The sequence below is a fragment of the Tursiops truncatus genome, chromosome 12 (assembly GCF_011762595.2).
Source record: "Tursiops truncatus isolate mTurTru1 chromosome 12, mTurTru1.mat.Y, whole genome shotgun sequence".
Lineage (NCBI taxonomy): Eukaryota > Metazoa > Chordata > Mammalia > Artiodactyla > Delphinidae > Tursiops > Tursiops truncatus.
In genome coordinates, this window is record NC_047045.1 from 67,769,070 (window position 1) to 67,791,241 (window position 22,172).

The following is a 22,172-nucleotide window of genomic DNA, read 5'->3' on the forward strand; positions in this document are numbered from 1 at the left end:
ACACAAAAGGTGCAAAAATAGCTTCTGCAATTGAAGCAAGAACCACGTCAGCAGCCAGATGAATGTGGGTGGTCAGATAAGATTCTGTTGCTGCAAAGGGCAAATTATTAAGCGAAAGCTAGATTTATTTTCTTTTTTAACTTTGTTCTTCTTGCCTCAAATCAACCATTTGCTGGCACTTAAATGACTCTTGACAAGCTCTACCATTCTCAAAATTGAAAGCTTCATCAAAGACAAAGAACATGATTGATTAAACACTGAGAGAATAGTGGTGGGGTCCTTCATATATATATATATATGATAATTAACCACATCCATATTAACAAACCAAAGAGCACCTCTTTTGGAAAAAAAAATCAAGTTAAAATGCTAAAGAAACAAAACAAAACTGTACGTTAGCAACACGACCTAAGTTAAAGTAAAGCATGGCATCTCGCAGATAAAAAAGAATAAATCAGGGCTTCCCTGGTGGCACTGTGGTTGAGAGTCCGCCTGCCGATGCAGGGGACACGGGTTCGTGCCCCAGTCCGGGAAGATCCCACATGCCGCGCAGCGGCTGGGCCTGTGAGCCGTGGCTGCTAAGCCTGCACGTCCGGAGCCTGTGTTCCGCAACGGGAGAGGCCACAACAGTGAGAGGCCCACGTACCACACAAAAAAAAAAAAAAAAAAAAGAATAAATCACTGAGCTATTTTGCACTCTGAACAGAATTCACCCAAGACATAAATGGGCCAAGATTCTATAGATACAGCTATTTATAGGGAACAACAACTTGCAGTATTCAGTGACTACCTATGATTGGCAGTCCCACAGTCATTGAACTAAGCCTTAAAAGAGAAAAGGAGAACTTAATCCTCAGAAGGCTAGCACTGACACCCACTCCTTCCAGCTGTGCTGCAAATATAGACAAGCACCCAACCATTCCCTAACCCAGAAACCATCAGTTCTACCAACAGCTTCCACAGGCAAAAGAGAGCACGTAAGTCCTCCAGACAAGCTGTGTCAGGGGCAGTGTTCCCAGTTCTGACTCTACTTTTCCAGTCTTAATCTCCAGGACTATGGCTCCTGGAAATAGAAAATAGTTGTCTCATGATATGCACATATATCTGGAATTTTAGATTTAGCAGATCCCTCTTTTCACTCACTCAGAGGATTTGAAAATTGTTTCTGCTGTCTGGATTGCTATGCATGACCTCTTCAATGATTGGTTTTCCCTTGAAGAACAAAAAAGCGGTGGTCGTAATGTTGTACTTATATTTTACCTCACAGAAACTTCCAGGTAATCAGTGTGATTTTAAAGCAAAGATCTAAATGATATTAACGTGAAAGATGTGACACCAAGTTTGCGGATTTTGCACAAATCATTTTGTTGCAGTTGAATTAGTAGTGGCCTCTACAAGGGAGGTAATTATTGTTACTATTAAAATAAAGACATAGAGATAACCATCTCAGAAATTTGTTTTTGCATTAATTTTAATTGAGTTTTTGTGCCTCAGTTTCTTCATCAAAATAAAAGAAAAATATTTCCTCAAACAGTTCTTGAGAATTTGGTATTATAACTCATGCTTATGTTTCCTAGAAATCAGCAGTTCATATAGCATACTTTTTAAACAATGGAATAAGGGAAAGAGAGACTTTTCATTTTTTTAAACTTTACTTTTAGGTTTTTAGATTCATAAGAAATCACTATGCAATGAAACTTTAATATTCAATAAAATTAACAAGTTTTCAGAAAATTGTGTTAACAGATCTTGTTAAATATCCCCAAGTCATTTAAAATCCATTCCTAAATATGAGGTGAAAATTATCCTTCACTTTACTAACAAAGTAAAGACTGATTTTTCTGTTGTCTGCAGGTTTATAGGAGAGTGCCTTTAAAATATTTTCCAATACTCCATCTACTATTTGTAACAAACACTTGGAAAGTTTAAGCGTTATTGTTTCTCAGCCTTTCCATTTTTAGAAAAAAATAATCCTTGGCATTAGATATTTATTCTTGGGTGCTTACAGGTTATTATTACTAAGCTAAGCAAAGGTCATGTTGAGCTACGATTAGATAAATAGGTAGATAGATAGACAGATAGATAGGCAGAGACAGATTTTTTAAAAATATCCATTGTTGGTAAGATTCTTTATCATTTCATTTCTCTATTCTTCCAAATTATTTTAAGACAAGTTATGGTTTAATGGTTTACTACGGTTAAGGCTTTATTGGCAAACTTCTCATGCAAATATAAGTGCCTCTCATCACTCCTTTTACTGAGGTTAAACACATACAAACTAGATCATAATTTCAGTAGAAAAGCCAATAAGATATTCCAGTTACACTTTAGATGAGAGTTGTCACAATTAAAAGTAATAATTATGTGCATCAACTCTATGGGAAAAGTGGCAAATAGGACCTGGAAACAAGATATGATCTTTATAGTTCTTAGTTAAAAGGAACGTTTAAAAGAATGAACACCACTCTTCATATACTAGAGAAGAGATACTTCTTTCATAGAAGGGAGTAGAAGGGATTCAAAAGCACTAGGTAAAGATGGGAGGAGAGTACTGAAAGATAAATGCACGCTCAAGATACACTTTATCAGGGCTTCCCTGGTGGCGCAGTGGTTAAGAATCTGCCTGCCAATGCAGGGGACACGGGTTCGAACCTTGGTCCGGGAAGATCCCACATGCCACGTTGCAACTAAGCCCGTGCGCCACAACTACTGAGCCTGCGCTCTAGAGCCAACGAGCCACAACTACTGAAGCCTGCGCACCTAGAGCCTGTGCTCCACAACAAGAGAAGCCACCGCAATGAGAAGCCCATGCACCGCAACGAAGATCTCTGCAAATAGAGAAAGCCCACACGCAGCAATGAAGACCCAACACAGCCAAAAATAAAAATAAATAAAAATTTAAAAAAAAAGAAAAAAAGATACACTTTATCAAAGTGTACCAAAAGAGGCAACTTTTCCCTGCTACAAAAAAAGACTCTAAATGGGGTCACTGTTCCACCTGGAGTATCTGGAGGGGCAAGGTAAGAGGCACTTAGGAGGTGGTAGAGAAGGCAGTTATAGGCTGGGAAGATACACACAAACACATACACACACACACAACACACGCACACAAACCCTGATCAGTATGATGATTTGATTATAAGCTCAGATCTTTAGAAACATTTATGATATGAAGGTAAATGTTGGGATTGAGTTCGGAATGTAAAGAAGATGAAAAAGGGTTAAAGAGATACAAGTAGGAATGGGAAAGAGTGTTAATCTGGGAGCATGGGGCAATTCATTGCTGGGACAACTAAGTAGAAGGCTTTGAAAAGTCAAAAGTGTGTCTGGGAAAAAGGAGTTTTCACAAGAGGAGGATGGGGCAAACTGAGTCAAAATTCGCCTACTCTGCCATTTTGTTTAGGGTTCCAGTTCTGGAAACTGCCGTAAAAATGATCTTAGAGCTACCTTTGGTCTATTGCCACTTCTCAGCAGGTCCTCAGTGCTGGAGCACAGAAAAGATACAAAATAAAAGCACTGCGTAAATTAGAACTACTAAAAGCACAAAAAAGTAGGTACAAGTGAATTAGTGATTGTAACTTAAGCCTCCTTAACTAGGGTTTCTGACTATTTTATGATACTTTTAGAAACTTATAGAATGTCCATATTTGTCAGAAAATGAGCTAAGTTTACAAAATACAAAAATGGAAAAGGCAAGCTCTATATTTAAGAGCTCAGAGCCTAGAAGGGAAACATTTGTGAACAAATAAGTGCAACAAAGTGTTTTAGGTGCTTTGAGAAAAATATAAATGCAGTACAGGGGGAGCACAAACAAGGAAGTGGCCAACCCTACCAAAAGAAGCAGAAAAGGCTTTAGAGAGGCAGTGATACTGAGTAAGTCTTTAAAGAAAACTATGTGTGCTAATATACAAAAGCCCACAGTTCTCAGTGTTAGATTTAGAGATAAATACATTTATCAGATGAAATAAAAACATAAGACTATCATTCCTGAGTTGCATACACTTTATTTTAGTGTGGTGAAAGGTTGGTTCATGGGGAAGCTTAGGAATAAGGTGAATGTTCTAGTTAATACAACCTTATGGTTAGGTAAAGCCGACAGAGAAATAATTTTTGTTTTAACATCTGCTAGTGATTATTTTCCAAAGTACATTAGCCTTCTCCTTGAGTTAATTATAGTTTCCTGAACATAATTTAATCTTTCTTTGATGATTCAGGATCGTATAGTGCTCTCTGCTCCGTACTCTGCATCTGGACTGTGATTGTCTGGTACTGGCAATGCGAACTTCTCCCCCACGTGTATTCTTAAACACATGTCAAGTTTTCTAAGATCAGGGTTGTAACTGAGATTTTTTTTTTCCCTGACCACATATTTGACATCAGACTAACTTATTTTAGGAGCAAATATATAACCATCCACTTCTATCACAATTACTTGTTGAGCTTATTCTAAATCATATAGGGAGTATTTAGTATTGTGAAAGATTTTAGAAATCATTGAATCCATCAGCCAAATAATAGGGGAAAAAAAGCTGAGAACCAGATAAGTTAAAATACTTGCTTAAGCACTCATAGGTGGTTATGGATGAGTCTGGGCTATAGCTTAGGTCTTCAACCTTTCAAGTCAACTATTTTCCATTATCCATATTACTATCTTATTTAAAGTTTATTAATCTGGCCCCATTGCAGAAACTGACTGAATGAATAAAGGAATAAAAAAATGAAGAATAAATAAAATTGAACTTAGAATGAGCAAAGACATTTATCATCCATACCTTGAAGGTAATCAGTCAAATGAACAGAAAATAACAGTAGCTAAAAACCAATGTTCCATTAAACTGTTTATCAATTTTTATTCCCAAAGCAAGGACAGCTCTTTCATCGACAGTCAATGGAGGTAAGCCCTTCGGTTCATAAAATCAAAATTTCACCAACAAGGCCTATAGACATATGGTACCCCATCTCCACAGGTACTACTTCTCTTGCAGAATGGTGTTTGCTGACTTGCTTTTGCAAAAGAACAGGGCCAATTAGATGTTTTGTATAATTAAAAAAAATGTTTTTGTTTTCTCATGTGTGATACATTTTATTTTTATATTCTCACTTTCATTTTTCTTTCCCTTCCTTTCAATTCCCTCTATTCTATCTCTTAATAACATTATGGCAGGTAAATAACTCCTTCTTGCCAAGCTATCTTAAATATTTATTCTTTAACTTGATATTTGGAGGATAAAACCAAAGGAGGACTATTTGACTACTATACTCTAATGAGAAATATGACATAACAAAGTCATAACTCCAAGGTATTGTTTCCTCCAGTTTTATCTTTTATGGCACTTATGGCTACTAGTTGGTTACTATTTCAGTATACTTAAATAAGGTCATAACTCTTTCTCCAATTCTCCTTTTACTCCTGGACGTGCCAAGATTAGCATACAGAAAAGCCAATGTTAACTCTGGAGTATGTAAACAAAGAGAATGAAGAAATCAAATGATAAAATATGCATTATATTCTTGAGTATGCATAAAACAGGCTGACCTTGCCTGAAGGAAAATCCATCTCTTAGGGGAGAGCCTCCCACATCAATGGAAATAATACCAAAAGTAATGAAAGCACAGCTGAAAACTTGAATTCCATTCCAATATTTCATGCTACAGCTGATTCTCAGATGTAATGAAAAAAAGTGCTTTCAGTCTCCCTCCCCTAGGTCCACGATACAATAAAGATCCTTCAAAAAGAAATCACGGCAAGGCCTATGGCATTTCGTGTAACCTAATCAGATGGGCCCTATCCACTGTTAGGAACGGAGCTGCTGAAATAATCAATTCTGTCTCTTCTCTTGAAAAGCTTTACAGGGAATGGGGAAATTGACTCATGCGCCAGTGTAGAGGTGTAGAACCTCACATTTTTTTTTTTTCTTTTTTGCGGTACGTGGGCCTCTCTCTGTTGTGGCCTCTCCCGTTGCGGAGCACAGGCTCCGGACGCGCAGGCTCAGCGGCCATGGCTCACGGGCCCAGCCGCTCCGCGGCATGTGGGATCTTCCCGGACCGGGGCACGAACCCGTGTCCCCTGCATCAGCAGGCGGACTCTCAACCACTGCGCCCCCAGGGAAGCCCCAACCTCAAATCTTGATTACACACTGTCCAAGGATTGGTGAGGCAACAGGCTAAATAAACGACAGGGTACCAAACCTCAAGAGTTTAGAAATGGACATAAAGTTAGAAAACAACAAATAATCTGAATATCAGTTATTAACAGAGTTTAAGAAAGCACATGCTCAAGAGGGGTTTGAACAACCAGGTAGGACTCAACAGAGGTAAGTGGTTCAAATGGAAGCCATGCTTCATCCAAATGACGTAACCAGAAAAGCTTTATAATCACCTCTGCTATGTGGTTATTCAGGTACTCCCCCTGGCACTTTGATAAACTCTGGATGGCATTTATATTTTCAGCCTCATCTTGGAGTATGTCATCACCTACAAAGTTTAAGGCTAGAAAAATGCTCAAGTTTCAAGCAGGTGTTTATAATATCCTAATAGGCAAACTCTGTCAGACAGTTCCAGAATTTCATCTACTGGCTCATTCACTCAGTCAAATGATATTTTTTCCAAAGCTTATATATACTAATGTAATGAAATAAAATATTATTGGAAATCAAATTTCATATTACTTTGAGTTTGAATCTAGATATTATTGTCTCAGTTATCCATCTAATAATTTATATCCATTTCAATGACACCAAGTATGAATTCAAAATAATGTACACGTGTGGAATTCAAAGATAAATAAGACAAGAATCCTTTTTTCAAAGAGCTTGCTGTCCAGTGTGTGAGAAAACCATATAAACAACAAGTTGTAAAAGCTACAGAGGCATAAAATGATATTATGGGAGTAGAGAAACAAGAGACTGGGCATGCTACACTCTCTTAGGTCTTAAAAGAATGCTAGGATTTGGTAAGTAGAGATGCAGAGGAAAGGCATTTAATATGAACATATCACTGTGCAACAGAGAAGAGCAGGGGATGCTGAAGAAATAGCCGGTGTGACTAGAACATTTGGCATATTGAGGTAATGGGAGTGAGGGCTGAGAAGGAAAGGTGGTGACAGATGGTAAGGGAACTTCATTTGGTAGACAGTGATTGCCATCAGAGACTGCCATAATCAGACATTTTAGAAAGTTCACACATATCTCATCTCTTTCCATCCCTTCTTGGGCAAATTACAAATGTGTTACCTGAAAAAGAAACATGATTGAGACGAAATTTGCTTTAAGATAAAGAAGGCTTGGGATTTCCCTGGTGGCGCAGTTGTTGAGAATCCACCTGCCAATGCAGGGCACACGGGTTCAAGCCCTGGTCCGGGAAGATCCCACATGCCACGGAGCAACTAAGCCCGTGCACCACAACTACTGAGCCTGCGCTCTAGAGCCCGTGCTCTGCAACAAGAGAAGCCACCACAGTGAGCAGCCTGTGCACCACAGCGAACAGTAGCCCCTGCTCGCCGCAACTAGAGAAAGCCCACGCACAGCAACAAAGACCCAACACAGCCAAAAATAAAAATAAATAAATTTATTTTAAAAAAAGATAAAGAAGGCTTGAAGCTAAGGGGGAAAAGATACAAGTGATAAGATCATTAGGGAATAAACTCTTGGAAAAGTAGGAAAGAAAAGGGAACTCAAAGGCATAAATTAAAGGATCGGTTTCAGAAGAAAGAATGAAAACTTCTGTTTTAGACTGGAGGAGAGGAAGGAATAATGAAGCAAGATGACCTTTCAGATAGAAAAGAAACTGAGAATTCCCCTTAAGATGTTCTTAATCTGCTCAGAAAAGTAGAAGGCTGGTCATCTGATGGGTGTGAGGGAGCTAGAGTTGCTGAGGGGCTTGATGAGTCTAAACAGCTATTTTCCCCGAGTACTTAATGCATTTAACAGGCTTAGGAAGAATACTATTTCTTATTAGGCTATTTAAAAGAATATTTTACACCAGAATATATGTAAAACTCATCTAAGTTGATAAATATATCTAAATAACGTAATTATATCTAATAATACAATAAAATATATAAATTTATCTTTTATTTTTCAGTAAAACTCTGAAGATGATGAACTATATAAGCCACTATCTATCAATAGTAGATTTAAAACAATTTAAAAAACTTTATATACTTTTTTTTTTTTTACTGTTTCTTTAAAAGAACAGCTGTGGCGATCTTCTACTATAAACATGAAAACTTATCTATACTGATCGTAGAAATGTTGTAGAGTTTAAAAGATCAAACTGTTAGTTAATATCTGGATACAGATTCCTTATCTTATTGAATTAACTACATATATTCAACCACATATGAAATATACTGAAGGTTAAAAAAGTCATTTGAATGTCCCACAGGATATAGGACACTGGCTGGCAGAGTAGGAAGTCAATAGATATTTGTCAGTTGAGTGAATGGATGAATAAATAAATATGAATAAATGAATGAAATAATGAATGAGTGTGAATATGCCACGTGTGTGTGCCCAGCACCTGAGAAAACACTCTTCTTAACGACTGAAAAAGAGCTTCATAAACCCTCAGACATCGAACACAGATGGGATCTTGGTAAGTCCACCACCATGTGCAACAATTGAGGACATGGAAACCCCTCAGGACTAAGTGACTGACGTAAGTGACTGACCTAAGTGGACTTCATGAAAGTTGAGCATCCCAAAACCTCAAAAAGGGTTAATTTTAGAATTTCTGGCACTTTTTCAGCTACCAAACACAAAGAGAAATTTTTTGCAAATGTTGAAAGGTGCAGAGAGGTTATTTGTTATTTAGAAGTTTAGGTAGGAAAAAAAAATATATATATATATGTATTTTTTTTTACCAAATAATAAGTTTAAACATCCAATCACTCTACCTTTTGTTAAGAATCTCATCTCAACACAGTAACTAAAGTAAGTAATTAAGAGTTAGGCTTAAATCTCTTTACCCAAGATGTAAACAATAAAATATTAATTTAACTTGTTCTCTCCAATTTCTCACTCTTTCTTTCCTGTCTCCTTACTGATTGGAGTGGTCATTTTAACTGCTAAATCCCTGTGAGGTCTGAGCTGATTCTATGTATACTTATGTCAAATATGTAAATGTGAAGGTCACTGAAAACCAGGGGAAAAGATTGTTCCTGGATTAGAACTTGAAGCATGGAGGCAACATAGCCACAAACTTTTGTCTCTGCCCTGAATGGTGGTCAAGACGAGTAAGGCAATGCTGACATCAATGGCCCTCGTGATATAAAAAGTCATCACTTGGCATTGATCATGAATATTTTTACTTTTGCAGTCTTAGCGTACATTTACCTCACTGACTATCAAGATGCTGGTCTACTCGCTAACTAGTAGGGCAGAAGGGGGTAGTATTTAAGACAGCAATCAGACTGTCTAGGTTCAAATAAATCATGAATTAAGCATCTACTAGATATGTGACCATGAAAATCTTAGCACAAAGGAAAGTAATAATATCAAATATCACCTAACAACCTCATTTAATTGTGAGAATTCAATGAGACCCACTGAATTCAATGAACCCAAAGCAATTAGTAGAGTGTCTGGCACGTGGCAATTGTGCAAATATTATCGTTGTTATTATTATGGGTTATAACTGCTCTCAGAGACTTTGCCGGGCCCTTGGTCACTCCAATTCCAAATGGTACCAGGGTGTAGAGCCAACCTAGAATGTGAAGCAACTGCACTGGATGACCATGACTCAGTCAAGCTGCCTTGGTACTAAGTTAAGACCCTGAGTCTAGGTTGAGATCATCATGCACAAGGGGCACAGGAAGGAGGAAGGGATGCCTGGTCGCACTTCCTTAATGAAATTTTCTCATTAATTGATAACTGTTAGAGACTGAATGTTCACATCTCCCCCAAATTCACGTGCTGGTGCCCTAGTCCCCAGTGTGGCTACAGTTGAAGATGGGGCTTTTAAGGAAGTAGTTAAGATTAAATGAGGTCATATAAGAGTGGGCTTATAGGGCTTCCCTGGTGGCGCAGTGGTTGAGAGTCCGCCTGCCGATGCAGGGGATATGGGTTCGTGCCCAGGTCCGGGAGGATCCCACATGCCGCGGAGCGGCTGGGCCCCGTGAGTCATGGCCGCTGAGCCTGCGCGTCTGGAGCCTGTGCTCCGCAACGGGAGAGGCCACAACAGTGGGAGGCCCGCGTACTGCAAAAAAAAAAAAAAAAAAAGAGTGGGCTTATAAGAGTGGGCTTATATCCTCCCACACTGAAGTGTCTTTATAAGAAGAGACATCAGAAAGTTCTCTCTCAGTTTTTCTCTCTGCATACACACAAGGAAGAGGTCATGTGTGAATGCTCAGTGAGATGGTGGCCGTCTACAAGCCAAGAAAAGATCTCAGAATGAAACCTACCTTGCCGACACCTTGATCTTGGACTTCAAGCCTACAAAATGTGAGAAATTAATTTGCTGTTTAAGCCATCCAGTCGGTCGTATTTTGTCATGGCAAATTGAGCAGACTAATACAATAATTTAACACAGTTTTACAAAAGTACATAAAGTTGCTGTGATGAGGAAGAAAATGTGCAATGAAAAGAATACTGCATTTTGATTCAGGAAATTCCTACCCCTGTGCTAGTTCTAATATCTTGTAGCTGTGTAATCTTGGACAATTTAACCTTTTTGATCCTTCTTTCTTCTCTCAGAAAATGAAAACAATAATTCCTCCCAATCAGGGTTGTTGTAACTGGATGTCTGTCACAGTAGGTACTCAATAAATTAATTTTTAAAAGATAGTAAGATTAAGGGGGAATCCTGCGAGGAAGAGAATACAATAACTACAGATATCGTATCTCATAATTCTATATTACTACCTAAAGCAGAACATTGCAATAGTCATGCTGTGCTTTATTCTATTAACATTAAGGAAATATTTATTGATGGCCTGAATATTCACTTTTATGGTATTGTTAGTGATTGCGATGATTTGTTTCAGTGTTTTAATCAATAATTCATCAAAGAAAATTGATGATGGTTCTATGCCACGTTTTGGTTTCCAAATTCAATGGTAATGAAAATATGCATTGCTTGCTACTGTGGACAAGGCAAGGTGTCTATTCCAGTTTATTTAGCAATTAAAAAGGAGCTGTGCAATTTACAAGTTTTAATTGCCTATTTAAAGTGAAGACAGATGAGAGAAATGTTTCTGGTATCAGTATTAAGAAGAATTTTATTTTTGCTGAAAACTGACTTTATAGACACTACATTTTAAGCCTATGTAGTGTCACTTTTTAAGTTGGCTGCTAGAAAGCAAACATCTAAATCTGGGGCCTTTCTCTAGGAAGTATCTAGGCCTTGTTGGCACGTATTCTGATCATTAACATCATTTCTAGCTTCAAATACTAGTCATACCTTTCTTTTCTACTGTCTCATGCTCACACTTACTAATTTATACACATACACACCTCAATAATGAAGAATATTACAAAGACATAATAAATGTAGCTGGGAACTGTTTCCAAAATTGAATCTATTTGTATATTTCAAGAGTGTTTGGGCAGCACAACTGTGAAAATTAATTGGTTCCAGGTATATAAAAAGTAATGTGGAAACTCCCCAAGTATTTTTCTTTCCTTCAGCCTTCCACTGTATTGATTCCACGAAGAGAAAGGATTTCATAAATACAACAGAAAAGGTACATATAACACAACTCAAGAAAAACATTAATTACTTTTCCTTCTCTAAGGAATTGCATATGAATAATATGGAAATAATATGGTCAAATTATATTATCTTTGAGACATGGTCAAATTTCCAGCTACTGTCAAGGCTCAGCAGCAGACGTGGTAAATGCATCTGACATATTCTTGGACACAGATAACTTACACTGGCAGATTCTACACGCAGATCCTGTGCAGAGTATTGAAAGGGTTGGATGAATGTTTTTTATTTGTTGAACATCCATAGGGTATAAAATCAGATTTGGACACATGTACTTTAACAAGTTTAGAATCCATTTGATCAGAAAGCATTTCAAGTCTCAAATCAACCTCTACTTTAAAGGTAAAAGCATCGTCTGTCATAAATGTTACTAAAATTTTAAACAATAAGTTAGAATATAAAAGCCATTTTCAGTGAGGATTTGATTAGCCCATCATATGTGATTTAATTTGCTCTTTGTTTTCAAATAAATCTAAATGCTGGAGAATGTGTGTTTGGATTCATAATTTTGGGTTTCAGTCAACATTGACCAGTATCCAATATGGGCATATTAGCTTGATTTCTCTATTCTTCACATTTATATAAACGACTGAGGAACACAATTTAAATAATGCAACCAGCAATACTTCACCCTGAAAAAAATTATAATAAATTTGAAAAATATGCTTTTGTTTCAGCTTTAAAGCCGTTTGCCAAAACCTGCAGGGCTACAAATGGTCTTAATTCACACATTATTCATTGACTCCACGTATACTGATGTTATTTGGAATCTCACTTTCATTCTCCCTGATATATCACTGAAGGGAAAATAACTTGTTTAGAAATTTTATTAAGAATTCTTCATTAGCACAGATTCTCATCAAAACAAACAAAAGTAGAGAAAAATAAGCAAAAACAATTAAGCAAATAAAAACACAAAGAAGATTACAAAATTAACTATTTTATCGTATTGTCTAATTTATCAGGCTTTCTCTGATTTCATTAAAGGCCTTGGACTAGGTGCCAGAACTAATTTTACTGCAGCATCTGCTCTCTGGTTTTAACATGGGTGTACAAGTAGATTATAATATTTCTTTTAATTGATAACTAGCAATATAGGGAAGAAAATGTTTTAATAATGTCTTGAGTATGTACATTATTTTATTTTTCACAGCTTATCATTTCATCTTCATAATTTCCTTATACGGTGAGAAAAGCATGCAGAAATTGAGGTTTAGAAAGGTTAAGCAATTCTCAAAGCAATCTCTCAAATCAGTGAGCAGAAACCTGGCCTCCTGTCTCCTAGCCCAAGGCTACTTCCGTGGACCACAGAAGATCCTATAAACCAGTTTTAAGAGAGCATGTATGGGATTCGTGGGCAGGAGACATAGGTTTAAGATCCCCTCCGCCATGGACTGACCTTGGGTGTGGTTCCCTTACCTGCTCTGAGCTTAAATTTCCTCATGTACAAAATGGGAATAATAAAGGTGCCGGCCCCATTTTTCTACCGCTCAGTTGGTGAGTCAAAAATTGAGAGGACGTGAAAGTCGGTGACATGAAAATTTTAAGTCACCGAATAGTAGATATTAATGTTGTTGATACTCATGGGCAAATCAGTTTTGTTGGTGAAGAAACAAAAACAGAAGAAATTAAAAGGCCTGAGACTTAACTAATACTTCCTACTTCCCTGATGGCCCTGACCAAGTTCTATCAACACACAGTAACCCGTCAGAAAGCTTTCTACATAATAATGTGACTACTCGATGGTTAAGCAAGGTCAGCCAAAACCTTCTGTACACATCTACCAACAATAAACTTATATTCATTTTATGCATTAATGAGAAATGACTTCAGCATACACCCAACAGTGAGATTCCATTGACAAGGACCTGCAAAGGCTGGAAAGGCTGTAGACACGTGAGCCCTGCTGGGCTGTGGTGGGAAGATGCGTCAGTGAAAGGAGGTTTACGGCTCGTCTTAGTGCAGGCCCTGTGACATCTTCACCCCAGAAGCTAAAAACGGCATTATTTCAGCTGTGCCTGCCTACAGGCACAGTCTACAGTAAGCATCAACCTTTAGTTTAGTAAATGGGAGGGGACACATGAAAAAAACACTAGGATCACTAGTGTTTTTAATTGTAGGGAGTCACTGATACCCTTGAAAACCCTGAAATATTCACATCTGCTTAGTGATATGTAGTCCATAAAAAGGACAGGGCTCTGCGTTTGCAGACACATGGCATATTCACCCTTAATGTTTTTCTATATTTGGACCATGGCCCTTTTGACTATCACGGTCCCTTCTCTTCAGATCTGTTAACAATAAAATCCATTTTTCAGAACCTGAAGATGTGTGAACAAGAGGGCAGAAACAGTGCAATAAATAAGCCTGTGGAAAACCTTCTTTTATTCCCTGCTACCATGACTTGTTTCATAAAATAGATCTTCCTTTCTTTTCTCCTCATGGAGAAAGGGGCACAGAGAGTGGAACTCCTTACTCATAAGAAAAAAAGCAAGAGAAAAGAAATAATACGGACATAGTACTCAGAACCAAAAAATACAAGCACATCATATGGAAAATATTTATAAATAGTACCTCCTCACCAAGGGTTTACTATAAATGGAGGGTTTCCATATTCTTGTTAGCTTATTTTCTCTGACAAAAACATCTCAGAGAAATTTTCAAGTGACTATATTGCTATGTGATTTAATTTCCATGAGATACAAAATAAGGGTAGAGTGTAAAATAGTTACACTTCGAAGTTCTGGATGGGAAATTGGTATTTTTAGTTTCATTAGGCATTAATTAAACTTGACCTACACAAGTGAATCCAAACATCGAACTGAAATATTTAGTTATAAATTGTTTCACAGCCCTTTCCTGCATGGAACAAAGAAAATACTTGTAACTCATCAAAAAACAATACATTTGAAATACTTTCTTCAAGGAGACAGCAATTAGGACTTTAAGCGAAAACTGGCACAAATCATCTAGACAGGGAATGGAGACAATGTCATCCGAAATTGTAAACAAAGGGCTATTTTTCTGGAATAGCAGTTTTCCCGTTGTGTACATATGTGTTTGGTACGCCCAAATACCAAATACCATATATGTGCCTCAAAGATCCTTCCCTGGACTTCCCTGGTGGCACGGTGGTTAAGAATCTGCCTGCCAATGCAGGGGACATGGGTTTGATCCCTGGTCCAGGAAGATCCCACATGCCACGGAGCAACTAGGCCCGTGCGCCACAACTACTGAGCCCGCGTGCTGCAACTACTGAAGCCCGCATGCCTAGAGCCCGTGCTCCGCAACAAGAGAAGCCACCACAATGAGAAGCCCATGCACCGCATCGAAGAGTAGCCCCTGCTCACGGGGCAACTAAAGAAAGCCCGCGCACAGCAACGTAGACCCAACACGGCCAAAAACTAACTAACTAACTAAATAAATCCTTCCCTTTGTTTCTAATGTGGTGATATTATGTTAAGAAGAGTGTTATAAGTAATTATGAATTGAGCTTCTAGGTAAATAGCAGGTAGTGCCTGTCAAAAGATTTTCATCCTGAAAAGCCACAAGAAATTGTCTCTTCCTTAGATTTGTGTGGTGAGGAGAGGAAGTCAGGGATCTCGTCTGTCATTGCTGCTACCATGACGGGAGCGAGCCTAATGACAAATCTGATACACAGAGGAGACACAGTCAAAAAATCCCAACAGAAGAAACCAGATCCTGAAGGCTTCACAAGTCTCTGGATCAAGCCTAGCCTGAAAGCACACGACCCCTGGACCGTTGAGGTTCATGAGCCAATAACGTTTCCATTTTTGTTGTAGAGAGTTGGGTCAGGTTCTCTGTTCTTTGCTATCAAAGGCATTATACAAATACTATGATTAAAACACCTGGGCTGGTGTTTCCCACTTCCTAGATCTACCTCCATGAACTTGAAGAAGGCCTGACACCAAGGAAAGGTGTACAGTCTTTCACCTGGGTTGCAATTTTCTGTCTCACTCTCTCAAAATAAAAAGTATTCTGCTCCTGACTGCTCAGGGTCACAGATGACCCCACGAAGATTGTGTCAGGATGATGAAGTCCATGGACTCCGGAAGAGAACTGGGTCTCAAGTCTAACATACCCACCAGCTGTGAGACCTTAGTTAAATTACTAATGCTACTAACATCTGCTTCTTCATTATAAAATGGGGTTAACGATAGTTCTTATGTGAGAAGGTTGTTAAGTGTTAGATGAGATACCACACGTAAATCACTCAGAACAATACCCAGCACTTAAAAATACCCATAAAGTACTGGCATTCTTATTGATATACTATCAGAGTTAAATTTCCAGCAGCTGTAAATATAGGCAAACATTATATTTACAAAAGTAGGTACTTGACTTTTACTATTTGAGCTATATGAATAACAAATGTATCAAATTCGTTGAAAATGGTTATTTAATTTTGCCTGTGTCCAACCACGTGTGAATATATTGTCTCAGTGCAGGTATAACTTAAAGCGTGAAAATATTCAAAAGGCAAACTTTAAAAAACTGTATTTTGTAAAATAAAGCTTGTTAAGTAGAATATCAATGTTGTAAGCATTTCTGTTTTATATATATATATACATATGGCAGAATGGCTAGCCATCACATGTAGCTCGTTTCTTTGCTTGTCAGCAGGAAAGCCATTCAGGCCCCCCAGTGCAGCCCACGAGGGACATCTAAGTATCCCTGAAAAGCAAATGTGAATATGTATCTTGTCAATTTCAGGAGCGCCATCTCTCTCGAGAGGTCAAAATGCTAAGAAAAGGGGGAGGGAGAGAGAATCAGGGATCATCTTTTCTTGGAAAAACTGGATGTCTATATTGCTATTTATTGTTTCCTCTGCTCCTATAGAATAGTGACTAAAAATTAGTGAATTTCTGGTCATTAATAGTTGGCTTCAAAGTCGACAAGTTATTTGGAAAATTAGCACATGCTAAAAGCAATTCCCCCCCCCAAATTATTAAAGTTCCCAACATCAGTTTTGTCAGCTAACTTCTATCATGCAACCTGAAACTGTAATGAAAGTTCTAGGTGGTGGAGGAACAAACTAGTCACATCAGAAAGCAGAGAAATCTCTGGGCTAAGATCCAGTTAGTGGGAGCAAACAGCACCTGTGCAGGCTGGCAAGAGGTGGAACACCCCTGACAGTGACCCAGCACCACTGATTAGCTTGGAATTCACCTGACTCACCTTGTACTTGAAAATCCACAGATCACTTAACACCGATGAACAACGGATCCTCTTCAAATGCAGGTCAAACTGCTAGTCTATTCCACACCCCACCCCCTCCCCTGTATGTTTAAAACCTTATTGCTGCCCAAGAACTCCCCCAGAAATTAGATTAAGCAGCATGTATTTTCCCTTAACTTCAGACTTAGTGCCTGGGTTGCAGTACAGCTGGGTGGCAGCAAAAAACTCTGAAAATGTCTGCATTTGACTGGTGTGAAAAAACCGTCTCAAAGCTCGCAAATCACTGAGGCATGAAGCCGAGGGAGAGAGCATCACTGCACTCAGCTACTGCAGTGTGGCTCTATCACTGCAATTTTTAGATACTTATCAACATTCAATTAACATCCATGATATGATATGAGTCACTGTTAACACTTATTAAGCACCTCTGTGCAAAGTGCAGAATTCAAGTTTAATAAGGTAGGGATCGAACTGCCAGATGGCATCTTCATTTGATTTATGCTTCTTTATGAGAATTTGCTTCCATTCCAAGTGAATCGCCTCAAGTTTCAAAGTATCCGGCCTTCATTTTTATATACGCCCAATATGCTTAGGAACAAGAAATGCATGGCGATCATCAAGAGTAAATTTATGTATGAAAATTTATAAAACAACACATTTTCTACTTAGAATATCTAGTTGATGAGAAAGATTTCAAGTTGTTGAAAGAGATTAAAATGTAAAACCAGAAGATAGAATTTTAGAAATGGCTTCCTTTTACTGTCTTGAGAGATGATGAGCAGAAGAAAAAGGGAGAATTGGGAAGATTTAGGAGGAGGAATCCCTGAAAATGCATAGAAGGTATTAACATCCATGGAAATAATTAAAAGAACTGGTCCTCTTTGCTGAAACTGGAAATATCCTTGTTTCATATGGAGTGTTGCTCCCTGCTAACGACAGGCAATCCAAATGGTACCAGACAATAGCTTTGGAGGCATCACCATTTTATCCTTTGCTGCTTCTTGGTGTAAATGGGTAAATGCTGGCTTTGCTTGACAAAGACCGGTTACATAATGATCATTGTGTAGAAACCCCTACATGTTGAACAGACCGAGGAAGGCAGGAACCCCCTCAGGGCATGGCATGGAGAACACTGCGCACTTAGAGTCTGCTCGGGGAAGAGGGGCTGGACAGCTTATCCGGCGGCCCAGCCTGTCCTGCCACCCTGTTCTGATGCTCCACAGATCTGAAAAGAGAGGGTCTTCCCCGGGCCTTACCGAGTATGAATGAGGTTAAGCAGTGGCCAGTATCAAAAAAGCAGGAACAAGAGGCACAGCTGTAGGTAACAGGTCTTATAGCAACAGGAAAAGAATGCTACGTTAAAGCAAGTACCAGGACACTTTACAATACCCAAATTCATTGAATTTTCATGATAATACTGAAACTTAACACTTTTACAGCTGAGAATGTTAAAGCCAAAGATCACACCGATAGTATAGACCAGGCACAGAATTTTAAGCTAATTCTCTTTTACTCCAGTGCCCCAAATATTTCCACTCAGCCACGGTGCCTCTCAGCACATGAATTCAGCTCTCCTGTTTATGTATCCTCGGATAAATCACTTCAAAACAGTGGGCCTTTGTTTTCCCACCTATAAAATGGACACCGTAATTCCTGCCCTGCTACTTGCCTTAGTTATTTTAAGCACTAAATGAATCTATACATTTGAAAATAATAATAAAATGAAAATCATTGGAAGATATGAATATTAACTCCATGGCCCTTTTCAGTCACAGTTTTATAGATGTCCCCATCCCAGGCCTTTTGTGTCATGACTCAATTTCTAACAGGATTTTGATCTTTCATGGATTTAGGGACATGTCTGGTTTATCCCCATTCATCTTTAAGTCTGAATATCTCCTGCCTCCCTGAAGGTACCCCAGATCCTCTTCTGTGACCCCACAGGATAGACATCTACTAACGGTTCATCACCCTGTGCCACAGTTTTGAAGTATGTATGTCTCAGACAGACTTCATTGCCTGTCCTTGGAGGCAGGAATTCTATCTGTATCTGTTAATGTACTCCAGGGTGCTGTACCAAACAGCATCCAAAACACATAACGACTCATTCACAGTAGCTGTCTAAAACGAGTGTCCTGACAGATGGGTGGTTCCCCTCAATTCAAGAACCTAAGCTCCTTCAATCTTACAGCTCATCATCTGAAACGAGGATTGCAAGGCCACCATGATTATCTGCCTCAAGCTGGCAAAGGAGGGAAAACATGGAGGGTCACCCATGGGAGCGTTTATGAGTCAGGCATGGATGTGGCGCCCAGCACTTCCTACTTCATTCCATTCACCAGAACTCAGCCACATGGCTCCTCTAACTGCAGGACGGGCTGGGAAATGCAGTCTAACTGTGAACCCCGGAAGAACAGGACAGAGGCTTGGTGAAGAGCCAGCCTCTCTCTGCCATGCTCATACTAGAAACTTCAGGGATGCTTCCTCATGTAAGAATGGTACACCCAAGTCTTGGCCATGTAGTAATGAAGGAGAAAAATCTACTGTATCTAAAATATAGTATTTAGATGTAATTCACTGCTTGCCTTTCTTTTCCTAATGCTAGTGGCTTGCTACCCAAACCCACTATTAAGGATAAAAACTATATTACACAGAGAAAGAAGAAAAGCATCATAAGCAAAGCCCAAAGTTCCTAAAAAGAATCACCGCATAATAAGGGAATATTACAGAGAGGGAGAATCATAAACAGAGAAAATGTACTGCTAGTGATACATTAAGAAAAGATGGAACATGACAGAATCTACTCGCTGTGCAATTTACTTCAGAATTTTACATTTTTATGACTGAGAGGAAAAGTCCTGTCATGTTTCCATAGCTAAGCTAGACTTCACATCATAAAATTCAGATGTTGATGTTTTAATATCTAATTGGTTTTAAAATCAATTGAGTTTAAAAGTTGACCAAACGCACAGATGAAAAAGACATTTAAAATATTTTGCTTTAAGTAAAGTCACTAAAAACAGCAAGGATGAATGCATGGTCTTTTAAAGGCATCATAGAAAACTTTGTAGAATGTAAAGTACTTTTTAAGTCTACATTTGACCAAGTCAAAATTGCTAGCGCATTTAATTTTTGCTAAAAGAAATCTATCAGGTATAAGTTTAAGCTCCAATAGGAAACTAGCTGTATATGCCAGTATTTCATCACCCCTGGGAAGTTTCAGGTGATGACAGGCTGTGTGGGTAATGCCAATCCAGAGGATCTCTTTACGTTAGTGGAATTTGCTTCACCACACAGGCTCTCAAAATAGGTTTATTTCTGCTATTTTTCTGACTATATTTTAAAAGAGGAATGACATAGGTTTCACTGATGCTGGTGAAATAATTACAGTTGCATAGGCAAGGCATATAATTAGTTGAAGAAGAGGGTAAAAAAAGACTTCACCTACACTACGTGGGCACAAAGAGTTAGGATTAACTAGGAAACAACTGCTGTCTGTATCTTGCACAGCTGTAACCAGCCCTGAGGCAAAAACAACTGCACATACACACACACACAAGTAAAACTGACTCAGAACACAAAGAGAAGATAGCCTTCTGCACTGAAAGTAGATTCAGTAGTTATTTCCACCTCACACGTGTGCAGCAAATATCAGGAAGTGGAGCAAAAGGAGGAGGGAAAACAATGAAGTGCTTCTTCTTTTTCTACAGTCAAGGCCAAGTACACGTGCCCAAGTCATAGAGTAGAAACCTCTCTTCTGCGTGCCCTGTGTGTGGGAATGTTGCCCCTTCATGCACCTGAGTCCTCAGGCAAGGGAGGCTAGAAGTACTGGGAAAGGAACCAAATTCTCTCATTTCCATATAAACCTTTGTTGAACTGGCAAACGTTTCAACTTCTAAGCCGAAGGAGCTCTTAAGCATGAATATCAAAAGCTATTTTCGCCTGTTTTCATAATCTCCTTTAATTATTTTATGAAGCTTGCAAGCAAGTTGACAATGATACAGTACAGCGGCTCCGGTTCAAACATTAACTGCTCATGGAAGCACAATACCAGTTTACTTTTACCCAAATGTATAAATTATAATTGGAACAATTTGCTCACAGCTTCAACAACCACACCTTCGTGGGAAGGAGCTCAAAGGAATTGGGAATAATTACAAATAAATACTACACTTGGCCAGCCTCATTCACTATTAGAAAAAATTGCATTAGCATTGAACCAGATCGACTGTCTCACAAAGGTTGGAGTTTTTTTGTGAAGGTATGTACAATAGGTTCACGCTCTCCTGTTCTAGCCTGACACCAGGATAAATTTTAGAATATCAGGGTTCACAATTCTAGTCACTCTGGGGCCAGGCAGGTAATGAAAATGAATGGAGTGTCATGGTGAAGATAGGAGGGAGTGTAGTGTCCAAGAGCCAGCTGAAGAATGAACGTGAATTTCAGGTGAATTTCACTTGCATGGACTGTGCGTGTCCCCCCAGAATCCATACGTTGAAATCCTAACCCCCAATGGGATGGCGTTAGGAGGTGGAGTCTTTGGAAGCTAACTGGGTCATGGGGGTGTAGCTCTCATGCTGGGATTAATGCCCTTAGAAGGAGAGATACAAGGGCGTCTGCATTCCCTCTCTCCCCATCATGTGAGGATACAATGAGAAGATGGCCATCTGTAAGCCAGGAAGATGGCCTTCACCAAGAACTTGACTACACTGGCACCCTGATCTTGGACTTCCAGCCTCCAGAACTATGAGAAATAAATGTGTGTTGTTTACACCAGCCTATGGTATTTCTGTTGTAGCAGCCCAAGATAATTAAGACAGATGGCCAATGGGAGAAGGGCAAAGCTGACATTCTTTTAAGAAAATAGGGCAACCTGATAAGGACATGTGCCTGTATCGAAGGCCATTTCACCTCAGCTTGGAGAAAGGCTGCATGAGTCACCACAGGAAAAGTGCTAGATTATTACTTTGAATAGACTTGAAAAAGATGAACGGCGAAATATCAGTCCTTTACGTTTGACTCCATAGGGTATGAACACCAAAGTTTCAGCCCATGCCCCGAAGATAAACAAACTACAAAAACGAGAAACACAGACTCAACAGAATCCTTTAACATTGCACTAATAGAATGTCACTTTGTGTAATGCTAGATTGTGAGGTTTCTACCCTGCAAGATGAACTATACGCAAAATGTAGACGAAGTAACTGTAAGCAGAAGGGTAATTACGTGGGTTGCCATGGGCAAACAGGCATCTTCAGGGAAAC

General features: G+C 38.8%; 1 protein-coding gene across 9 annotated transcripts in view; it reads right to left on the reverse strand.

The window, feature by feature from the left end:
• The window catches only part of HIVEP2 (HIVEP zinc finger 2), a 194,481-nt gene that overhangs the window by 34,759 nt on the left and 137,550 nt on the right, over positions 1–22,172 (reverse strand). The gene's annotated exons all lie outside the window — the stretch shown is intronic.